This window comes from Schistocerca cancellata, chromosome 4 (assembly GCF_023864275.1).
Source record: "Schistocerca cancellata isolate TAMUIC-IGC-003103 chromosome 4, iqSchCanc2.1, whole genome shotgun sequence".
Lineage (NCBI taxonomy): Eukaryota > Metazoa > Arthropoda > Insecta > Orthoptera > Acrididae > Schistocerca > Schistocerca cancellata.
Window position 1 is genome coordinate 96,102,283 of NC_064629.1, and position 19,180 is coordinate 96,121,462.

The 19,180-nt window shown below is 42.7% G+C and overlaps 1 pseudogene; it reads right to left on the reverse strand.

Moving 5' to 3' along the window:
• Positions 1-17,692: 17,692 nt before the first annotated feature.
• LOC126185810 (5S ribosomal RNA) lies at positions 17,693-17,810 on the reverse strand (annotated as a pseudogene).
• Positions 17,811-19,180: the final 1,370 nt, after the last annotated feature.

Sequence of the window (19,180 nt, forward strand, 5' to 3'; positions counted from 1 at the left end):
TGTGTGGTAAATGTAAGTTAAGCCGATATCTTATTCCATGACAACAAACAGAGCTCTTGGTGCAGTAGTTATTAACTGCATGTTGAGTTACGTAACTGATTGCTAAATGTTCTCACTTGGATCTCTTATAATCCATAATGTTTCGTACAAATTTTTACGTAGTGCCCGATTACTGTTTTTAACTATTATTCTTATAGAATTTTTTTGTAGTCTGGATACTGAGCTCATATTTTATGCATTTCTTCTCCAGAGAACAATTTTATCGTCAAGATTTGAATAGTATTTAACTAAAAGACACTGGCTGTTATACATTAACGACAGCCTCAAAATGGCTCTGAGCACTATGGGACTGAACTTCTGAGGTCATCAGTCCCCTAGAACTTAGAACTACTTAAACCTAACTAACCTAAGGACATCACACACATCCATGCCCGAGGCAGGATTCGAACCTGCGACCCTAGCGCTCGCGCGGTTCCAGACTGTAGCGCCTAGAACCGCTCGGCCACTCCGGCCGGCCATTAATGACAGGACTCAGAGCGTAACACGGTGGTGGCATTCTGTTTTCAGCTGCCTTTGTGTGTTCACATCATTTTAATTGAATGGATAAAAGAAACTATGATTAGCGAAATGGCACTACAGAAAGATCATTCGATGGCTTTTGTTTCCTGATGCGTACGTTGCGGAGTAGCGTCCCGCTTACTGACCTCTGGTAAGCACTGGGTACCTACACTGAAGCGCCAGAGAAACTGGTATAAGCATGGCTATTCAGATACAAAGATATGTAAAAACGTAGAATCGGCGATGGGGTCGGTAACGCCCTCATGTGGTTCAAATTGCTCTAAGCGCTATGGGACTTAGCATCTGAGGTCATCAGTCCCATAGATATAGAACTATTTAAACCTACCTAACCTAAGGACATCACACACTTCCATGCCCGAGGCAGGATTCGAGCCTGCGACCGTAGCAGGCGCGCGGTTCCGTACTGAAGTGCCTACAACCGCTCGGCCACCGCGGCCGGCCTGGCAACGCCCATATAAGACAACAAGTGTCTGACGCAGTTCTTAGATCGGTTACTGCTGCTAGAACGCTAAGTTATCAAGATTTAAGTGAGTCTGAAAGAGGTGTTATAAGCGGAGCACGAGCAATGGAACACAGCATCTCCGAGGTTGCGATGAAATGGGGATTTTCCCGCACGACCATTTCACGAGGGTACCGTGAATATCAGGAATCCGCTAAAGCATCACATATCCGACATAGCTGCGGCCGAAAAATGATTCTGCAAAAACGGGACCAACTGACAGAAGTGCTACCCTTCCGCAAATTGCTGCAGATTTCAATGCTGGGCCATCAACATGTGTCAGAGTGCGATCCATTCAACGAAACATTATCGATATGGGCTTTATAAGCCGAAGGGCGATCGGTGTACCCTTGATGACTCCACAAAATAAAAGCTTTATGCCCCTCACGCGCCCGCCAACATCGATAATGGACTGTTGATGACTAGAAACATGTTGCCTGGACGGACGAGTCTCGTTTCAAATTGTATCGAGCGGATAGACGAGTACGGGTATGGAGACAACTTCGTGAATCCATGGACCCTGCACGTCAGCAGGGGACTGATCAAGCTGGTGGAGGCTCTGTAATGGTGGTGGGCATATGCAGTTGGAGTGATATGGGGACTCTGATACATCTAGATACGACTCTGACTGGTAATAGGTACGTAAGCATCCTGTCTGATCATCTGCATGTATTCATGTCCATTGTGCATTCCGAAGGACTTGAGAAATTCCAGCATGAGTATATGATGCTCCACACGTCCAGAATGGCTCCAGGAACACTCCTCTGAGTTTAAACACTTCCGCTGCCCACCAAACTCCCCATACATGAGCATTATTGAGCAGATGTCAAATGCCTTGCAACATGCTGTTCAGAGGAGATTTCCATCCTCTCGTACTCTTGCGGATTTATGACAGCTCTGCGGGATTCATGGAGTCATTTTCCTTCAGCACTACGTCAGACATTAGTCGAGTCCATGCCGTGTTGTGTTGCGACACTTTCCCTTGCTTGCGGGATCCTACACGATTTTAGGCAGGTATACCAGTTTTGTTGGCTCTTCAGTGTATAAGACCGACGCTTCATCAGTGCCTAGCTGAAAGGGTTTAAATATTAGCTCTACCGCGTGTTGACACCACTCCCAGCTTACACTTCTCGACTTACCAGTCAACGGTAAAACGTCGTAACGGAGGTCATATAAGCTGCACAGGCAACTGCATTGAACGCCGCCACGATGCCTTACAGGAGAATTCGTCGCCGTTCTAGACAGACAGTGTATAAAACCATCGAGAACATCGAGCTGTCCGCAGCTCGTGGTCGTGCGGTAGCGTTCTTGCTTCCTGCGCCCGGGTTCCCGGGTTCGATTGCCGGCGGGGTCAGGGATTTTCTCTGCCTCGTGATGACTGGGTGTTGTGTGATGTCCTTAGGTTAGTTAGGTTTAAGTAGTTCTAAGTTCTAGGGGACTGATGACCATAGATGTTAAGTCCCATAGTGCTCAGAACCATCTGAACCATTTTTGAACATCGAGTTCGCCTCAACAGCTGGAGACAAGAAGAACCGCATACCAGTTAAGAGTGTTGCTGCTACTGCACTTGTCGACGGACCATGTGTTTTCTGTGGTTGTAGACTTAATTTTAGTATTGACGTTAACGACAGTTACTCACATTGTCTGAGAAAAATGCAACACGGTCAAGGACAAGGCAATTTTATTGACAATTGGTGACATATAGTTCCTTATTGTTGTAGTATATGATACCAAATTCACACCAAAGGAAACACACATATCACGATAAAGGATGTCAAAACGCCGCATCAGTACTGAGTGTACCTTGCACGAATAGCACCACCTCCCATTCGACGAGAAATTGCGCCGAATAAGGATCGAAAGAAAGCGGAACAAGAATAAACCCATCCCCTGTATGGATATAAACTGCATTCACGGCGACTGAACTCAAGGAAGAGTCTCCTTAGAACGTCAAAGGTACTTACCACCATTGCTGAAAATTCCAGGGTACAACTTTGGAGAGATAACACAACCCCCCCCCCCCCCCTTCTGGTTGGAAAAGTGTTTCTTAAATTCTGCCTCTAGGAAATGACGAGGAATGGATAACCTGTGTAATGGGACATCCTCCTCTAGCATTACTCTTCCTCAACAGGAGTTGCTGACAGCAGTACAGGTCAGTAGTATGTCAGCTGCTTTTCTGAAAACTTTCATATAATTTTATACACAGTATGTTATATTTGAAGCTAAAATTTATGAAAAGGAAGTACTTCATTTTCGATGTTACAATCGATAAGTACTAGCTTTGAATGTATAGTTAAAATTATTTTTTTAGAAACATTTGAAATTACTTATTATTTGGTACACTTAAAATTTTCTATCATTAACTACGCAATCTAGTACTGTTTATTATGTGTGTTTCTGGATTCATTTATGAAATAATAAACGACAGTAACAGAAATTCATTTGTCAAGAAAAATTGTTAACCCTTTGGAATATTGTTATTTCCGCTGAGTGAGGTAGTAGTAAGCATGCCTCTAATGTGATCGGACTTATTTTTGTATTTTGGGCGAACCATGTAATTTCGGCTTTGTTAATGTGAAAATTCAAAAGACTGTGCGACATACTAAAATGTGACAAAATATATTAACGTAAAAACAAAAATTCTGCAACAACAATCTTCAGATTTATTTAGATCATTTCAATCATGAGGTACTGAAATGTGAGAATCTCAGCTTCAAGAATCAAACCCCTAGACAAGAGGAAGTGGAGCCAACTCTACACGAAAAGCTAAGTAAACTGGAAGGTTTATTGTAATCTCTGCTCCTCTCAAATTTTTCACAAATGACTTTGCCTATTGTGAACAATAACTGGAATTATGAAAGAGGGGGAGATTACACCTAGAAATATTCGAATAGGCTGAGATTAGGAGTGGATAGATCAAGGTTTAATCTGACATGATGGGGCTACAGTACAGAAAACAACATTAAGCATGATTATGGATCAGTCTAGACTGTCCAGCATATGTTTAATTATCGACTGTGTCTAGCCTCCTGTACTTCAGAAGATCTCTAGTAAGCGACAGAAAATGGAATGGAAGTGGTAAAATTTTGGTCAAAGACAATATGACATATAAAGCGTGCACCTATTTATTTATGTTTCTGACACAAGAATAAAAGAGAGTGTTAGTGTGGCGAAAGGCACGCATGATCTTGGTCCTGTTGCAAACAAATAGTTCCCAATGGTCCTCGGTGACGCATTTACTAACGTGTCCAAAATCCGATCCTAGTAGAGGCGAACTTTAAGCAATACATCATTTTCTAAGATGATCATACGATAATTAAGGGGAATAGGAATCACTACTTCGGGACGCAAAATGGACTCGTCATTCCCAGGGCAGCAGTCCTATATAATGATGTACGCAGCGTCATTTTCTCCGCCTTTTATCACTCCGTCCAGGAGTTCCAGAAAAGCTACCAAGGGGTAAACTTGCTTTAAATCTCCATCTAGGTGCTTTGTTCACTTGACCTTTCCTGTCGTCAATGAAAGTTAGTCAATCAATATACTTTGCCGACTAAAATAGTCCTCTTCGCGAGGACAATAATTAAAATTTAAATACCTATGCAGAAGCTCCATGAATTAAAAGATTAATAAAACGTTAGGCTGATTACAGAGTACAGAATCAAATACCTGTAGGTTTGGCAGGAGATGTACTGTGATGTGCATAAATATTTGGACCTCAGTGTCCCAAGGAGTGAGGAAACGTGACGCTGGAATTGCATACTTTTATTCTTTATCAGAGGATACTCTGTTCTTGGTAATCCGATTGTCACATGGGGCATAGCAGCATAATGAAGATTTCATGGGAAAAAACACGAAGCCGGCATGACGTGTTTGTTTTACGTTTTTAGAAAGATTAAAGTTTCTGCCCAACCGCACGAAGTACGTAGGAGCTGCGCGATTCATTTTCTTTGTATAACAAACGATTACGCTGCTGGTTTCTCATTCAGAAACACTGGGCGAAGGAGTGGAACCACGTTGTCTTTTCAGAGGACGCCCTCTCCGTTCTGCGCACACGATCACGATGGACATATCCATGTGTGGAGGCTCCGTGCAGAACGAACGTCGCTAGATTGTATTCATCATAGTCATACGCCCAGACATTTAGCGTGATGGTTTGATGTGCCCCTAAGTACACAACGTGAGCACTTCTGGTTTGCATAATCGATAATCTGGACCACTACCGTTAAATTTCTGACGTGCTGACAGCGGTATCTGTGCCCTGTCTTCGAGGTCTTCGTGATGATGTCTTTCAGCAAGATAATGGAACACCACCTGTTTTCCATTCCTTCTTGACCCACATCAGTGTACAGGGTTTTCCACTGTTGTCAACAAGTTCTTCAGATGTGTCCAAAGAAACATATGGCTAGATTTGGCGAGAGAGTGGAATGCCACCAATCGCCCGCCAGTAGGAATCATCAGTTCTGGCATATCTCATTTAGAACCGATGAACGTCCAGATTAGAGCCATTGTTGTTGACAGAAGGGGCAGCACTGTCTACTGAATTTCACACCCTGTATTCACAGAAATCATCCACAAATTTAATCATCTTTCTTACTGATGTAGTGCATACACTCAATAAGTAAAATTTGTTTGTTTACTATCCTTCCTGGTGTTGCAGTTTAAGGCCCGGAGGTGTAACTTGGAGCTACCATGCTACAAATTAGATACTAGTGGGTTATTTGCTAACAATTCACTCTCGAAACGTGAAAACTACGGTAAATTACAAAAACAATGGAGAGAGCCATCCGTTAAGGAAGCAGTACGGCTTTCTCGCTCGGCTCACAAAGTTCGGCATACGATAGTCGTAAGCATCGCAATTACAAAAGCTTGTTGCGGTGAATTATGCTTCTGTGGTAGCAGCTCAGTATCATGTTGTTTGCTGCCTTCTATCCCCACGTTTTTTAAGAGAGCCACATTTGGTGACGGAGAACGGGACCGTACATGCGACTGTTGTGTGATCAGCTACCTGAGGCCCAGCACATGCGGGTAGGAGAGGGCCGTTGTTTCGGGAGCTGCGAGGGGATTAGCCTGCGGCCCACAGCGCTGGTTAATGCAGTTGAGGCGCCCGCCTGGCCGTCAATTATGCGGATTGCCTGAATAATTTATCGGAGTGTTAGATAATGAAGGCCTTGCCGGCCGCTGCCGAAGGTATGCGGTTGCGGGCGGCACCGCCACACCGCGCAGCGCACTGCAGCCAGTGTGCACAATCGACGCCGACTAACAGGGCCGACGGGGGGCGTTAATTGTGTGGACGAGCGCGACGCTCCTTGACTCAAATTCAGTGGACGACGACAACGCGAGTATCTTTTCCACGGAATCGGACACTACTGTTTACCAGAGAAGTCGGAGTGGAGCTTCCGTGGCGCCTTTTTGTGGGCGTATAAGTATCTTGAATTATTTTGGCACAAAATTCTTTCTACATATCGTTAAAACTTCGCTGTTATGATGGAAAACGGTTGACATGTGCGTAGTATTTAAAAAACGTTCTCGGAGTCACCGTACGCCTGCCGAGTGTGATGACGTAAATCTCCAGTCTCGCACGCGGTCCTGTCCACGGCAACAGTGTATCGTCTGTGCCCACGGTGCAATGCGAGTGTAAGTCTCCAACCGACGCGTTGGCTTAAGTGGCGTGATTTCTCATATCGCAGAAGTAATGAACGCAGCAAGGTGAAGTCTCGGATACTTACAGTTTTGCAGCGACCATTAAGTCTCCTACAATCCCTGACTCGAAGCCCCATTTGTGACATTTTATTCACCCCCTGTTGAAAATAAATAAATTATAAATACATTTTACAGCCTGGTTGCGGGAGCTCTCGGTCGTATTTGAAATAAAGCCTTTGCCTCGAAAAATAACGCCTTATGAGTCGACAGTAAATGAGTGCAAAACAGTTCGTTCTTTAAATTAACATTTATCAAGTTTATTTTCATATCTTGGTAACTTCAGCATAAATTTAATGTAACTACGTGGATTCAATTTTACAAATTAAACTAGGCTGTACAATAGTGTATAGTTTCAAATCAAAATGTTTATTTACAAAATTGGCCACGTTCTGAAGTCTTCAAATGGTTCAAATGGCTCTGAGCACTATGGGACTTAACTTCTGAGGTCATCAGTCCCCTAGAACTTAGAACTACTTAAACCTAACTAACCTAAGCAAATCACACACGTCCATGCCCGAGGCAAGATTAGAATCTGCGACCGTAGCGGTCGCGCGGTTCCCGACTGTAGCGCATAGAACCGCTCGGCCACTCCGGCCGGCTTCTGAAGTCTCCATACAAACTTAATTATATATGCAGACAGTTCATCCATCCTGAGAATCGAGAATCTGGACGATTTTTGCCTCTTATAGATACTGATAATGGCAAGAAATCAATTCCAGGAATTCCAAGTCTTTGGAGAATGTCTTTATTTTCAATTAGAAGTTGGATAACTAACGACAAAAGAAATATTTTTTGTTATATGGTGACAAACCAGCAGTTTTCTGATTATTCCTTTACTTGTACAGTGAAACCTTGCCTCTTGCCAAATTTCATGATTCCAAGTGAACGGGGAATTACCGTATGGGTTTTGATGCGTGACAGCGAGTATAATGATATGTGACAAAAATGACCGTATCTTTAGATTCCATTCATTTAAAAGCTTACATTACATCTCCAAGGGACTATAGACTTTATTATGTGGCATGCATTTCAACTAGATACCTCTCTCCGTTCCTGAGAAAAAGATGTCTTCACAGGGCCGGCCGGAGTGGCCGCGCGGTTCTAGGCGCTACAGTCTGGAACTGAGCGACCGCTACGGTCGCAGGTTCGAATCCTACCTCGGGCATGGATGTGTGTGATGTCCTTAGGTTAGTTAGGTTTAATTAGTTCTAAGTTCTAGGCGACTGATGACCTCAGAAGTTAAGTCGCATAGAGCTCAGAGCCATTTGAACCATTTGTCTTCACAGACGGAACAAAAGACAGGCAGTCGGATTAAAAACGACAGAAAAATTATTTTCGTGGGAGATAACTAAAAATTAACAACTCTCTGATTTTTCCTTTACTTTTGCTGTGATGATTTGAGTCTTCCAAAATTTCATGATTCTAGGCCAAAGGGAAGTAACTTGCAGATTTTCATGAGTGAGTTTCCGACTATCAGAATAGGCGACATAAATGGCGATATCTTTTGATTGCATTGGCTTAGAAACTTACATTTATCAAAATGCCAAGAGACTCTGGGCCTTGGTATGTGACATAAACTTCAACTTGATATGTCTGCCCATTCCTGGACAAAGAGGTCTTGACAGACAGCGGACAGAGTCAGATAACAAATGACAAAAAAAAATTTCGTGTGATATAATTAGAAATTGCAATTTACCGATTTCTTTCTTCAGTTCTACTGTACCTTTCTTCCCAAGTTTCATGGTGCCAGGTTAACAGAAAATACTCTATAGGTTTTAGTGAGTGAGTTTGCGTATGTCACAATATGTGACATGAATGTCCGTATTTTTTGACTGCATTGACCAAGACACTTCAAATAATTAAACCGGTAAGAGACCGTAGACCTTAATATTGACGTTAGTTTCAACTTGAGCTGTTTACACACTCCTTAGAAAAAGGCTTTCTAACTGTCGGGTGGAAAGACAGACAGACAGACAGACAGACAAACAGACAGACGGACGGACATATAAGCGATATTATAAAGGTTTTGTTTTTAGCGACTGATGTACGGGACCCTAAAACACAAGTCCTTTTTTGACTAAAAACTGCTGAGATAACAGCACAAGCTGGTAGCTAGTGTACACAGTGTAGGTTACTGTCTAACCTATATGTTTATATACAGGGTGGTCCACTGATCGTGACCGGGCCAAATATCTCACGAAATAAGCGTCAACGAAAAAACTACAAAGAACAAAATTTATCTAGATTGAAGGGGGAAACCAGATGGCGCTATGGTTGGCCAGCTAGATGGCGCTGCCATAGGTCAAACGGATATCAACTGCGTTTTTTTTAAAGTAGGAACCCCCATTTTTATTACATATTCGTGTAGTACGTAAAGAAATATGAATGTTTTAGTTGGACCACTTTCTTCGCTTTGTGATAGATGGCGCTGTAAAAGTTAAAACCATATGGCTCGCACTTTTAGGTAACAGGTAGGTTTTTAATTAAAATACAGAACGTAGGTACGTTTGAACATTTTATTTCGGTTGTTCCACTGTGATACATGTACCTTTGTGAACTTATCATTTCTGAGAACGCATGCTGTTGCAGCGTGATTACCTTTAAATATAACATTAATGCAATAAATGCTCAAAATGATGTCTGTCAACCTCAGTGCATTTGGCAATACCTGTAACGACATTCCTCTCAACAGCGAGTAGTTCGCCTTCCGTAATGTTCACACAATGCGCTGACGCACATTGTCAGGCATTGTCGGTGGATCACGGTAGCAAATATACTTTAACTTTCCCACAGAAAGAAATCCGGGGACGTCAGATCCGGTAAACGTGCGGGCCATGGTATGATGCTTCGACGACGAATCCACCTGTCGTGAAATATGCTATTCAATACCGCTTCAACCGCACGCGACCTATGTGCCGGACATCCATTATGTTGACGTACATCGCCATTCTGTCATGCAGTGAAACATCTTGTAGGAACATTGGTAGAACATTACGTAGGAAATAAGCATACATTGCACCGTTTAGATTGTCATCGATAAAATGGGGACCACTTATCCTTCCTCCCATAATGCCGCACCATACATTAACCCGCCAAGGTCGCTGATGTTCCACTTGTCGCAGCCATCGTGGATTTTCCGTTGCCCAATAGTGCATATTATGCCGGTTTACGTTACCGCTGTTGGTGAATGACGCATCGTCGCTAAATAGAACGCGTGGAAATGATCTGTCATCGTCCCGTAATTTCTCTTGTGCCTAGTGGCAGAACTGTACACGACGTTCAAAGTCATCGCCATGCAATTCCGGGTACATAGAAATATGGTACGGGTGCAATCGATGTTGATGTAGCATTCTCAACACCGACGTTTTCGAGATTCCTGATTCTCGCGCAATTTGTCTGCTACTGATGTGCGGATTAGCCGCGACAACAGCTGAAACACCTACTTGGGCATCATCTTTTGTAGCAGGTAGTGGTTGAACTTTCACTTTTGGCTGAACACTGCCTGTTTCCTTAAATAACGTAACTATCCGGCGAACGGTCCGGACACTTTGTTAATGTCTGCCATGATACCGAGCAGCATACACACCACACGCCCATTGGGCATTTTGATCACAATAGCCATACATCAACACCATATCGACCTTTTCCGCAATTGGTAAACGGTCCGTTTTAACACAAGTAATGTATCACGAAGCAAGTACCGTCCGCACTGGAGAAATGTTACGTGATACCAAGTACGGTACTTACACGTTTGTGATTATTACAGCGGCATGTATCACAAAGCGAAAAAAGTGGTCCAGCTAAAACATCGCCGCACCGCGCAGCGCACTGCAGCCAGTGTGCACAATCGACGCCGACTAACAGGGCCGACGGGGGGCGTTAATTGTGTGGGCAAGCGCGACGCTCCATTCTACCACTTATTATCTGAATCTTTAGCCTCTGGCAATATTTACCATTGGTAGTCTCTTGCAGTTTTACCTCTATTTTTATAAAGTAAATATTGATGTAGCACATTCCAATTGAAAGGTCGCTCATTGCGTCGCTTTCAGGAAGAAACTCTATCCCAAATATACAGTCCACTATTTAAAAAAAAAAAAGCTACTGCTACTACTACTACTAAGAATGTGCATGACATTGCTACATTTCCTAGTCGAAGCAGTACCTGGACCAGCTTCAAGATCAGGTGCCTGGTGCTCCCAGAAAATGCACTTAGCGACAGAAAAGGTGTGTACATGTATTTTTTCACAAGTTCTCTTATATAAGTTCCACGGTGACACCCACGTTTAGCATTATTGTAATTAACACATTGCTTACATACACAGTTGATGTTGATTGCGGTACTATGTTGTTCCAATATCACTTTTTGCATTACTTCAATAAATTTCATCCTAAATTCTAAGAGCATCCATATATCTTATCAGCTTAACTGACTGATTTTCACCAATTTCCCACCCATCACCTATCATTTCGGGGCTTAACATGGCCGAGATTGGTTTATAGGACTGGATGATTTCCATTGTCTTCCACTTCCCTTATACGAACTGGATTTTGGCAGTTCAGGTTACCTTAGCTAACTTGTCGCGTTTGCTGGCACTGGTTGTGGTTCCTGTTATTTATATAGCCCAGATTCTGGCGTTTACCATACCTTCTTTGCTTCGAAGTTGTTATTCGGGTTCTGCCCATAATTCATATTCTCGTTGTGCCGATCTTGTGGAAAATAGTTTCGCCCATTGCTGTGAACTGCAGGGTCATCGTCATTCAGAATATTTTTTTCCTTTTGATTTCCACTGAATCGTCTATTGTAGGGTGCAGATTTTGCGTCTTCTTGTATAAAATCGATCGAATCCAGTATCAATAAGAATGTGTCTAAATTCGTCTTGGAGACTGTAATTAATTTTTTCCATATACGTACTGGTAACTTTGCCTTCAGTATTTTAAGTACGTCTCTGTTGGATATGGGACTATCCCACTAAATTAATTTATTGATATATATTTCAAAATATTTGTAGGGCCTTCATTACCAAATTAAAAATGATTTAGGGTTAAATACTTTTTCACAAAGTTGTTCTAGTATCGCATCTGACCAGCAATTCGCCAGAAATGACCTCTCAAACTTGTTATATGTTCTGCAGTATTCTACAGCTTTTGTGGCCCTCACTGCTCTGTCACCCTGTATATAGCCACTCATGAAACCTGTTTTTTGTAGGTCTGGCCAAGATTTTTGTATGGCTTTTGCCAGAAAATAACTATGTTCACACGATTTTTCATAACACCGGTTCAGAAACGGAATTACTCTCTGAGCCACGTACTTTGGACTTATCATCCCATATGATGATTTTTATTTCTTTGGTTTCTGTCTGTACATCTTTCAGTTGTTTCATAACAGCATATGTCTACCTGGAATGATCCTGTCCTTGTTTTTCTGTCACGCTCCGTACCTCGTTGTCTACGGGATCGTCAGAATGGGTATATCACTCTTTAATTTTGCTTGAAACTATTTCTGTGGCCATCTGTACCCCAGCATTTAACAGTTGTACAATTAGAGTATTCTTTTCAGATGCACAGGCTGCGATCTGTTGTGCAAAATGTTTGCCCTGCATTTCAAGCTACTTTTGAAAAGTTGCTCTTATTCTTTTGGGAAATTATCCATACTACCTGAAAGCCGTTTGACATCTTGTCGGAGTGCAGATTACGATTTTTGAAACCCATTGAGCTTTTTGGTGGAAGTCTTCACCGCTAATGGAATTCCTTCATGTACTCTCTTTAGTGAAAATCTCTCGCCAGTTGACTCCTTCACCAATTTAGTGTGTATTTCAGAAAGCACTGTAAGCTCGGATGCAAGTTCGCCCTGCTTCTTCATGATCACTGTAATTTATGATATTTCTACAGCCATAGCCTTTTGGTCCTTCGCTGTATTTTCCTGCTTTTTTGCCATTTCGGTCACTGGTGAAAACGTTGACACGAATCTTTAGAATAATACGGTCATTGGATCTACCGGTCGTACTTCCTACGTACTCGTTTCTCCTACTTCGGGGACCCGACACGACATCGACATAATGTTAATATTCTGTTGTTAATTGTCTGTCAATCCTTAGCATCACCCCGACTTACTGAAAAATAGTAAAATGGAACTAACTTTAATATCAAGATATTTAATACAGCAGTCCTTGCTGTTTTAGCAATACTAATGGCATCACAAACAGGTAACATGCAGAAGCAATCTAAACATGCTGTTGCCCATTGCTGCGTTAGTGTATCGTTTCACACGTAAATTACATTCAATTATGAGTCGTGACACGGAAATTACTGTATTTGCTACTTGAGCACTAGAAACTGCACTTTCAGCTACATCTGGTATTTCATGCTTTGAAGTAACGATGACGTGATATCACCTAATTAAATTCTATCATGTTCAATTTTTATTTTTGTTAATATTGTTTGGGTGTTAAGCAACATCATATGAAGGCATTCTTTTCGTGTCGCCATTACAGTGTTGACAGCTTTTATCTGTGTCAAACAAAGAGTAAAGTTCCGAAACAGTTAATCATATACAATTCTAATGTATTTATTCTTTTGAAAAAAGAAAAAGAAGCATGTATTTATGTTACCTCTGGTATAACGTTTAATGCACTCCTCAATTTGTGTGAACGAGTATTGGCTGAGAATGCATACAATTTTCTAATTATAACGAAAGATGATGATTTAAATAATGGAGAATATTGTATTAATTTTGATAATTATTTTGTATTTGATCTACATTATTGAAGCGCAAGAGTAGTAGATGGGGAAACACAACTTGAAATTCATTTCCGTTATACGTGAGCAGTTGCAAATTGTAGTATAAATTAAGGGGCTTGCTTATAATCAGTTGATATGCGGGCTGAACTTTAGTTGTCAACAAATCAACAAGCTTAACAATTCTAATGTATAGTAGATTAGGTATAGAAGGAATGGGGAGGCGATGTGAGAGAGTTGGGAAAAGAGTGGGTGGGAGAGGAGAGGTAGGAAGACGGTATGTAGTCAAGGTCAAGATATAGTTGACAATGAGATTTAAAACAAGGTCCCAAGGTCCAGTGAAACGCTCCGTGTTCATAAAAATGAACGGTATACATCTACATCTCCATCTGTATCTATAGCAATACTCTGAATACCAACGCGAAGTGCATGGCAGTGGGTATGTCCCATTGTACCTGTTATTAATTAATAGAAAGATTTGATAATGCTGACACAACTCACTGAAAAGACTGGCAGCCAAAGTTTATAGTAAAACATTTTGATTATACTGAACGTAAAGAACTCAACACATAACAAATATTAAACTTCAAACGTATCCATATTTTCCATTGCAAAAGTAGCCATTGTGCTTGTTAGGTTCCAACTTTTACCATAATACATTTTTGCTCTAATTTTCCTGGACCAAATGACAACCTTCATTAAATATTTAAGCCATTAATTAAGATTTAGCCAAAACTGACATAAATATTTATAAACCTAAATACGGTACCCATTTACAATGGGATATTGATGATTATGATGCACAACATGCATCCGTGATCTTTTGTGCATTCTTAAACCACCGTATATTTTGCAAACTAGGTTGCTAGCATAGCATATGGTCCATCAGAGTTAGCAAAACCTAATCTAGCTGTTTTTCAAACCATCATGAAATTTCTGAACACACTATATGTTTACACGCCACTCTTAACATCAACCCGTCCCCAAAATTGTCAGTTTATGAGAGTCAATCACTATGCTAACATCTCCACGTTACCCTCACTAGTAAAAAGCCCCCCCCCCCCCCCCGAGCTAGGGAACAAGAAGCACCTATGTCTAAAAAGTCCGTGACCGGCAACTAATCGAGTAACACCTACGTAACATATTGGCGAGTGGCTATGTTCGCAGCATTGTACAGACGTTGGCAGTCAGTACTGTTCACTCAAAATATATGGGTGACACAATACGTCAACGTCAATAAAGTGTACGATTCCACATGAACTTCTTTTGGTAATTCTGTTCATGGACTGTGCCATTTTGAATCAGTGTCATAATTTTTACTACTAGGTGGCTCTACAAAAAACCAGAACATGTGCACTGTTCGTACACTGCACAGCCACTGTGTTCTGTTACCATAGTGTGACTTCATGGTGACTACATCGTGTGAGTAAGTTGTTAATACTACATCCGTATATAGTAAACAGGTGGTACCTGCTTGCATAGAACGTTTTATTTGAAACTAGATCTACATCTACATCATACTCCACAGGCCTCCTGGTCGTGTGTGTGAGAGGGTACTTTTTGTACCACAAACAGCCCTCGAAGCCTGTTCCACTCGTGAATAGCGCGTGGGAAGAATGATTGTCGGTATTGTATGCAGCAGTTTGTCATCAGTAGTGTAGCTGCACAGTAGCGAATTTCTTTTCCTGTGTATGAGCAATATGTTAGATTTATTTACTTTCATGGTCAACTGCCAGAGCCAGCACCGTTCATCAATTCTCTGGAGGTCATTCAGCAAATAGTTACTATCGTCTGGCGTTGCTACTTTGTCATAGACAAGCGCATCGTCTGCGAACAGCCTTTGAGAGCATCCGACGATTTCTACTAGATCCTTTATATATGCTGTAAACAGTAACGATCATATCACACTCCCTTGCTGTACTCCGAAAGTTGCATTTACATCTACCGATTTCGTTCCATTAAGAGCGACACGTTGAGTTCTTTCTGCAAGAAAGTCTTAATTCCAATCGCAAATCTACTCCGATACTCGATAAGCTCGTACCTTTTTTCACTAAACGGCAGTGCGGTGTCAAATGCCTTCTTGAAGTCAAATAACACGGCATCAACCTGAGATCCATTGTCTACGGCGCTGTGGATCTCACGGAGGAACAGAGCGAGGTGAGTTTCGCAGGATCTCTGTTTGCGGAATACATGTTGATTTTTATCGAGGAGATTTCCCTTCTCCAAGAATGTCATAATTCTTGAGCATAAAACATGTTCCATAATTATACAACGGACTAACGTCAACGATATAGCTCTATAATTGTGTGCGTTTGTCCCACGGCCCTTCTTAAAAACGGAAATGACCTGCGCTTTCATCAAGTCGCTAGGTACCCTTCGTTGCTCAAGCGATCGACGATAAATTACAGCTAAAAGGGGAAAAAATCTTTCGCATAATCTTTGTAAAATGTTATAGATATCTCATCTGGTCCTGACGCCTTTCCACTACTAAGTGATTGTAGTTGTTTTTCAATTCTGCGATCGGTTATAGCAGTATCTGCCATTTCGACGATCGTACGACAATTGAAAGGAGGAACCGTGTTACTATCTTCCGCAGTGAAACAATTTCGGAAGACCGAATTCAGTATTTCGGCCTTCTCTCTGTTATCTTCCGTTTTGGTGCCAGTATGGTCACTGAGTGCATGAATAGATTATTTTGACCCACTCATCTATTTTACATACGACCAAAACCCCTTAGGGTTTTTATGCAGATAGGTTCACTAAGTTTTACTTTGAAATTCATTGAACGCTTCTCTCACTGCTCTCCTTACGCTCATTTTCGCTTAGTTCAGCTTTTGTTTGTCAGCTAGGTTTTTACTTCTCTTGAATCTGAGGAGACGTCCTCTTTGTACACGTAGGACTGTTCTAAAACAGCTATTAAACAGTGGTAGGTCTTTACCAGCGCTTAAGAACTTACTCGGAACGTACTTGTTTAGGACATACTGCACTATTCCTTTGACTTTTTCCATTTGTTTTCTACATCTTCGACCTCATCGCATTTGGTACTGACTGCTCAGATGTTCTCAAATTTGTATCCTGTTACTCTTGCTAAGCAAAAATATATTCCTACCTTTCTTAACATCCTCTGTCATACCTGTTGTCATAGATGCTATCACAGCCTTACGATGATACCTTCCTCTGAGTTAACTGATTCGATAAGATGAGGTCTGTTTGTTGCCAGCAAGTCTAAGAAGTTACGCTCTCGAGTCGGGTCTCTAACTATCTGCTTAAAGTAATTTTCCGACAAGACATCCAGAACAATGACACAGGAATCCCTGTCTCTGGCATCAGTTTTAAGAGTATGACATTCTCAGTCTATACCTAGCAAGTTGAAATCATCCCGTACTACAAAAGTATGAGCAGGAAAATTACTAACAATATTCTGCAAGTTCTGTTAGAAGCGTTCTACCACTAGATTTTCTGACTCAGGCTATCTATAAAAGCATACGCTTACCATTTTAGACCGACATTTGATACGTAATTGACCCAGATTAATTCTAAATCGGAATTTCGTGATAACCTCGCTAGATTTTATCGAATTCTTTACTACAATAAACACGCCACCACCATTGGCGACTGGCCTGTCATTACGACAAATATTCCGATCTGAACTTAGGATTTCGTTGTCATTAACGTCTGGTTTCAACCAACTTTCTGTCCCTAATGCTATCTGTACATTATATCCTTCAGTAAGCGATGGTAATTCTGGTATCTTTCCTTGAATGCTCCTGCATTTCACTAAAATCGTATTAACCTTTCCTGTCTCTGATCTGCGACGACGAACGTTCTCTGAGGACAATGTGGCTAATTTATCAGGAAAATTGTCTTTGATCCCAGGGGAGGGTTTCTCTAACTCAAAGAAGCCTCATGTGCACGCCAAACGTACTCCGCTACCCTAGTAGCCGCTTCCTGGGCGTGATGCATGCCTGACCTATTAAGCACTCCGTCATCAGGCCACAAGTGGCCCATCGGGACCATCCGACCGCCGTGTCATCCTCAGTTGAGGATGCGGATAGGAGGGGCGTGTGGTCAGCACACTGCTCTGCCGGTCGTTACGATGGTTTTCTTTGACCGTAGCCGCTACTAGTCGGTCGAGTAGCTCCTCAATTAGCATCACGAGGCTGAGTGCACCCCGAAAAATGACAACAGCACATGGCGGCCCGGATGGTGACCCATCCAAGTGCCGGCCACGCCCGACAGCGTTTAACTTCGGTGATCTGACGGGAACCGGTGTATCCATTGCGGCAAGGCCGCTGCCATATGACCTATTAAGGGGAGCCCTACAATCTGTACGCGATAGCTAAGGTCGAGAAATTGGCATCCGATACTGTCACAGAGTCGTATGAGCCTATGGTTTAGAACTTCCAGTCAACTCCAAACCAGAGGACCGCTATCAATCGCGGGTACGTCGCTACAAATAGACAGCTTAGCCTGCACTCCGCGTGCGATGCTAGTTGCCTTCACCAAATCAGCCATCCGTAGCCGAGGATTCCCTCACCACCCAAGTGGCAGGCGTCCTTCGTGCCGACGTGTGTACTACATACAGCGGGTTGCACCCAGTGCACTCGATAGTCGCCGGCAGTGTCTCTTCCCCATCTTGGACGAGACGCCCGGCAAACATACCGAGCGCACGTTGGCATTCTTTCTCGCCCTGCCTGCTATTTCCCTGACCAACTCCATCACCCGCCTAACGTTCGAGCTCCCAGTGATAAGCATACCCACCCTCTGTACTCGTCCGGACTGGACAGGAAAATCGACCGCTGACCCAATATGTGAGGCACCCCGCGCTGGTTCACAGTTATCATCAACAATGGATAGCTCCCCATACGTGTTGCTAAGGCGTAGGAATCCAGCCGCAAGATCTGCCCCCTCATTCGCCTCCCGCCCGATGACACGCGAACTCACTACTGTCTGCCACCTGCTCTCGAGTGAGAACGGATGGGTAAGAAGTTGCGTATAAGGGTGCGGGGGGGGGGGGGGAGGGGTCGGGCAGCGACTCCCGGTACACCAGGAGATTCCAACAGCACCAAAGGTATCGCAGATCTCGTCCCCGACGCCCCGATGTCTTCGCAAATTTCAGCATTAGCCAGAAACATTTCGACGGTAGTCAACCCTGATCCCAGGTGTTTACAGACAGTAGTCAATTCTCCTTGTGTCCACTCACAACAAGCACTGTCCCAATCAGTAACGTAGTGTGTAAAAGTAGATACACTACTGCCCATTAAAATTGCTACACCACAAAGATGACATGCTACAGACGCGAAATTTAACCGACAGGAAGAAGGAATGCTGTGATATGCAAATGATTAGATTTTCAGAGCTTTCACACAAGGTTGGCGCCGGTGGCGACACCTGCAACGTGCTGACATGAGGAAAGTTTCCAACCGATTTCTCATACACAAACAGCAGTTGACCGGCGTTGCCTGGTGAAACGTTGTTGTGACGCCCCGTGTAAGGAGGAGAAATGCGTACCATCAACATTACGACTTTGATAAAGGTCGGATTGTTGCCTATCGCGATTGCGGTTTATCGTATCGCGACATTGCTGCTCGCGTTGGTCGAGATCCAATGACTGTTAGCAGAATATGGAATCGATGGGTTCAGGAGAGTAATACGGAACGCCGTGCT